Source organism: Marmota monax, unplaced genomic scaffold (assembly GCF_021218885.2).
Source record: "Marmota monax isolate L192 unplaced genomic scaffold, Marmota_monax_Labrador192_F-V1.1 WCK01_AAM20220418_F8-fsc00014, whole genome shotgun sequence".
Lineage (NCBI taxonomy): Eukaryota > Metazoa > Chordata > Mammalia > Rodentia > Sciuridae > Marmota > Marmota monax.
The window spans coordinates 32,924,091-32,929,690 of NW_026695222.1; the positions used below are offsets into that span (position 1 = coordinate 32,924,091).

A 5,600-nucleotide genomic window follows, 5' to 3' on the forward strand; every position below is an offset into this window, starting at 1 on the left:
TGGATCTGGCCATGTGACTTTAACTTTACAAAAAGAAAAAAAAGAAAGATGAAAAGGAGGAGGGAGGAGGGAGGGAGGAGGGAGGGAGGAAGAGAGGGTGGTGGATATGGAGACGTCCTCCCTTCGTCAGTTTTGGAATTTTTCGGCTCAGGTTTATGACAGAGCTGACAGATGGACGTGCTTTCTGCCCGCCCCCGCCCCCCCCCCCATGCCTGGAAGAATCAACTTTAAAAGATGCAGCGCTGGGAACGGCTTCGTGAATCGAGAAAGATCCAGGAGGAGGAGAAAACCCAGAACCCTGCAGGGAGAAGGAGCTGACTCCACCGAGGCCCAGGCCCTGGGGGAGGAGGAGCAGGGCTGCGGAGCTCTTGGGAGATGTCCTTCCAGGTAGAATGTGGACCACAGTAGGCCACAGGTCGGGGCGAGGACGGAGTAAGGACATTCCAGACCTGCAGGAGCAGAGTCTCCCCTGTGTCCTTCCTCGGGAAGTGTGGAGGAGGGGAGTCCCCCAAACGAGGCACAGATGGAGAAGGGGACACTGCGGGACTGCAGACACGGAGGCGGGGACTCCCTGGGTGGGTCTGGAGCTGTGGGAAACGTCCAGATGGACGTCTGAAGCAGAGCTGGGCGCGGCCCCTCCCCCAGTGTTGCCCTAGGAGCACAGCCGTCCCCTGCCTGCGTGGGCCCTGTTGAGAGGTGGCTTGTGGCAGGGCAGAGACTTTAGGGATGGTTACTGACAGCTATGTTTGTGGGACACCCAGGGAGCCGTAGGAGATGAGTCGTTTCTGGGGGAGAAGTGAAGGAAGGTGGGGGCACCAGTCTCCTCCACCTGGCTCAGCTGCGCATGCTCTCTACCTGGGTCAGGCACGCTGCTGGGAGTCTGGATCTGTCTGATGGAGGGAGGGGACCGTGGGGCCTAAGAACTGAACGGCCATTGTTTCACAGCAGCAGCCACAGGTCAGGTTTAAAATAAACAAGCAGCCCCTTAACCAGATGGTGGCCCGTGACTGACAGGTGACGGCGCTGACCTGGGGGGGGGGGGGAGGGGGGGCTTCCAGGGGAGCAGGAGGCAGGGCCCTGCAGCTCCCTGCAGTCATTTCCCATTTCCTCTCCCTTATTTGGAGCAGGCCACTCCTCCGCAGGTGTGTCCCTTGCCCTCTGCAGAGAGCCTCTAGCTGGTGTTTTCTAGTCAGCCGCTGGGATCCGTCAGGTCTCAGGTTCCCAGGTGGCTCTTCACGGCATTTTCTAGTTCTCTGCTGAGGTTTTCCATTTCTTGCTCACACTTCCTGTGTCTTCCTTTCCAGGCGTCTCTAGTTGTGCTTGAGAGTGTTTTGAGGGATAATCCCCTCCTCTGGGTTGTTCTCCCTTGGTTCTTTTCCCTTTCAAGCGACATCACACAGTTTCTTAGTAAGATGAGCGATTTGGGGTGGAATCCTCGACATGCCGGGTTTTATGCGGGGAGCCTCCGGATCTCTCCCAATCTCTGGTGGTAGTGGACCTCCTTTCCCTCATGCTGACAGGGGAGGGGTGACAGTGTCTGCTTGTGTCATGGGCCAGGCCATGTGGGCAGTGACCAAACAGACTCCATGCCATGTAAGAAATGCTTCTCTGCCATCCTGATCCTGCTTAGCACAACCTGCTAGAACCCAAATGTTTCAGTTCCTCTGAGACAATGGAAAATTGTCCTCTTTTTGGTTCCCATTTTCTTGGACAGTGTACGCTGTCAGAGAATGATTGTCTAGATGTTAGCCATTCTTTAACTTGTGCTTAGCTAGGGTGGTTTTGACCCACTCCCCCTTCTGCTTATGAGTTTAGATCTCATGATGTCTATTTGTGGTTTGAATCCTAGTGACAGCCCCTTATCATCAATGTGGTTTGGGGGGCTGGGGATGTGGCTCAAGCGGTAGCGCACTCGCCTGGCCTGCATGCGGCCCCAGGTTCGATCCTCAGCACCACATACAAACAGAGATGTTGTGTCCACCAATAACTAAAAAATAAATATTAAAAATTCTCTCTCTCTCTCTCTTAAAAAAAGAAAAAGAAAAAAGGTGAGTTTAAAAAAAAAATGTGGTTTGGGACTATAGAGGTGTGCTCTGACCTTGGAGGGAGTTGAAGGATGCAGACTTGCAGCCTGCCCCTAGGCCCGCCAGCTGGTGAATAAAGATGGTTCCGTCTCCTGCTTGAAGATCCACTCGATGATCTATTGCAGTCTCACCTCACAGTTGCTGTCGGGTGAAAGTCCTGGGTCCCCGTTTTCCCCCACAGAGGGCAAGGGGGCTCCTTGGCACTGCCCAGCAGCACTGGGGGTTCAGCTCCCCGGGTCTACTGGCAGCACAGTGGGTTGGGATGCAGGGGTGTCTCCTAGGGGTCCTCACCTGGCCTCCACTGATGTCATGGAGGGGCCTCTTTATGTCTGCCAGGGGTGGACGTCTGGGCTCCCCGCCGGGCCCTCCCTTCCCTCACCAGGTGGCGATGGGGTGCCTTGCTGCCGCTCAGGGGGATGGAAGTCCAGCTTTCTCCCTTGGCCTTGGCCGGGTGGGTGGCAGGGTGGAGGCTGCCCCTACGGTCGTCTGGGGTGATGGTCTGGTCCTGAAAGCGTCCTGCCTTGCTCGACTCCCCATCCTGGCTCTGGAGCTAAGGAAAGCAGCTTTCCTTGAGATTTTCTTCCTGGCTGGGCCCGCTGCCCCTTCCTGTCTGCCAGCCCAGCCCAGAGTACATGAGGGCACACCTTGGCGATCCTTCTGTCCCGAGCCCCCCCCACCATGTGGGGTCTCCTTGCCACCCGCCAGAGTCCTATGTTTGTTTCACACCTAATTCCCAGGGGGCTCCTTGTCTTTAGCAAGAAGAATAGGGAGCACTATGTCCACTCCATCTTTCTGGATGCAAAAGCCAGGACACTGTTTTTTATTTTTGTTTTTTTTGGGGGGACGGGTGGTCATTGGGGATAGAACTCAGTGGCACTCAAGCACATCCTGAGCCCTACTTTGTATTTTGTTTAGAGACAGGGTCTCACTGAGTTGCTTAGCATCTCAGTTTTGCTGAGGCTGGCTTTGAACTTGTGATTCTCCAGTCTCAGCCTCCTGAGCTGCTGGGATTGCAGGTGTGCCCCACTGCGCCAGCTGAGGACACTGGTTTTGGGTGTTCTGTGCTTTGCCTTGAACAGGGCTTCTCAGGGCCTTCTCCCGGGTGGCCCAGCCCTGGGTCCAGCAGCCCTGCTTCTTCATCTCCCTGCAGCTGCGGGTGGCTTCCCCATTCTGGCTTCCCTCCGGGCCTGCCATCTCCCCCCTCCCTCCTTTTATCATCCGTGGAATTGATTCTTGCTATTTGTTTTTCAGATTAGAATGGTTTCTATTTTCCTGCCCAGACCCTGATTTGCATAAAAGGTATGAACCCTCTTATTTTAATTTGAAGGCTATTGCCAAGTTGTCTGTCAAATGCCCGTGCCCACGGAGGGAGTCCGGCCAGCAGGAGCGTCTGCCCCCCAGTCTCCAGGCCTCGCCCTGCCAACCTGATACGTGAATCTCACAGCCATTTTCATTTGTCTGATTAAAAAATCAAATTCTCATCTTTTCACGTGTTTATTGGTTATTTGTTTTTCTCTTCTGTAGACTCTCCATTCATATCCTTTATCCATTTTCTATCAAATTATTTATGCATTTTCATTGTCTTATTTCCCATTAAGTCAGCCCTTTGTTAAGTGTGGGCGCACAGTGGTCCTGGTCTTCCGGGCTGTTCTTGGTTATGCAGCAGTTCTCAGTTTTGACACAGGCAACGTTGAGAGGAACCCGACTCTGACGGGATCAGCCAAAGAAGCTGCACAACTCCTGTGTCGGCCCAGCCCTGACGGCAGGCCCTGGGGTGGCTGGATTTAGGGGCCCACACGGGGACCCGGGGACACAGTTTTTGCTCTGCTCTTCTTTATGATGGTGCCATTCCAGGGCTCAGTGGAGCACAGCAGGACTCCCAGTGGCTCTATTTCATGAGATTGAATATAAGTAATAAAATCTTTTCGAGAAGTAGCTTAATTATAAAGCTCTTTTTCTTTCCCACACAAGGAGCCTGGAGGTAGGAGCTCTGAGAGGAGTCAGTAACTCTCCATGTCAGAGGTCTGAGTTCTTCCTTTCTTCTTTTCTTGCTTAGGAAAAATGACTGCCACACGCGGCACCAACAGTCCCTAAAGGCAGGAGAGGAGCCTGTCAGGCAACGCTGTCACTCACACCAGACGGGGTGGATCTTCCAGACCCCCGCCCCTCCCACTCAGGCTCCCCAACAGCCAGTGGGTTCTGGAGCCGCCCGATTCTGCTGGCTGGGACTGGCCCAAGGCTGCACCGTGCCCTGGCTGCCCAGGAGGATGGGAAAGCAAGGCCTGGCGCTTTCCACCGCTGCCCCAGGGACTACGGGTGGGGAGCCTGGACATCCCACAGCACCTGCCCCCCCGGGGGGGCTCCATCCTCACTGCTGCTCCAGGGACGGCCTCGCCCTGCCTGGACCAGCTCCTGTCCCCTGCTGTCCTGATCCACTTCTGAGCTTGGGGGACTCCCCAGCTGAGTGACGGGACCAGGTCACATGCTCCACCCTTAGGCCTGAGCCCCACAAAAAGACGGGGAGAGTGAGGGCTTATTTACCCGTGTATGGTTCCCAGAGGGTGCAGAGATGGTGTCGGGAAGCCCCGTCAGGAAGTTAGCGCCAGGGAAGCCACGTGAACATGTCATGATCATTGTTGGTGTCACATCGATTTCTGAGGGTGAATTTCTGGCTAGTGCTGGACACACGCTAGCTTTTTGCCATTCTCTCATTCCTCTTGTCAATGAAGCATGAAAGGGACTTGTAAATGAGCCATTTGCTTCCTCTCTGCATGGCCCAGGCCTCCCCACCCCCAGCCATGCCTGGAAATGATGGCAGTTTAAGTGCAAACACAGGGACCCCTGTCTGACCATGTCCCATGCCAGGCTGAGGGTTAGTACAACGCAGGTGTCTTACAGAGCTTGCTTCCTACTCAGAGGTCGTTGGGAAGGTCAGTGATGACTTCTCTGCTTCTGTCCACACTTCCTTCGCTGCTGTCCTAACCGGAAGCCATCTCATCGTGGTTTCTGCTCCCCACATATCCATTCTCACTTTACGAAGAGTCAGAGAGGCATGAAGCCCCAAACCTGCTGTGTGCTGGAAGAGACTCTGCTCAGAGGCAGTCCACACGTTCACAGCTTTAAAACGACTTGGCAGTTTGTCTATAGCATGTCCTGTGGCCTGAAAGGGAGTGAAAACCTGCCCACATCTGTTAGTGATTAATTGATCAGCTGTTGGAGCTTGATGAACCTTTGTGACAGTCAAATCAGCGGCTAAGCATCCTGGTCCACTGGCCAGGGATTCCCAGGGTACCCGGAAAAACTATCCTGGGGGAAAAGCAGGGGCTCCAGGGATTGGGGGGGGCTGCAGCCTGTGCATTTCTCTGGTTGTCAGTGACCTTGCCTGGCCCCTTCCTGGGCCAAGTATAGGGAAGAAAATGAAAACTGACATTGGGGTTCTGGGACAAGGGGACAGCTGCTGGGTGACTATTCTGCCATTTCCCACAGCTGAAGATCTAGGTGCAACCAAGTTTTGTA

The 5,600-nt window shown here is 54.5% G+C and overlaps 1 long non-coding RNA gene across 1 annotated transcript; it reads left to right on the forward strand.

Annotated features, from left to right (window-relative positions):
* The first annotated feature begins 266 nt into the window (after positions 1–266).
* Positions 267–5,365, forward strand: LOC131423775 (uncharacterized). The gene is made up of 3 exons (XR_009225818.1): positions 267–387; positions 3,336–3,383; positions 4,141–5,365. It is a non-coding gene; the product is annotated as an uncharacterized LOC131423775 (long non-coding RNA).
* Positions 5,366–5,600: the final 235 nt, after the last annotated feature.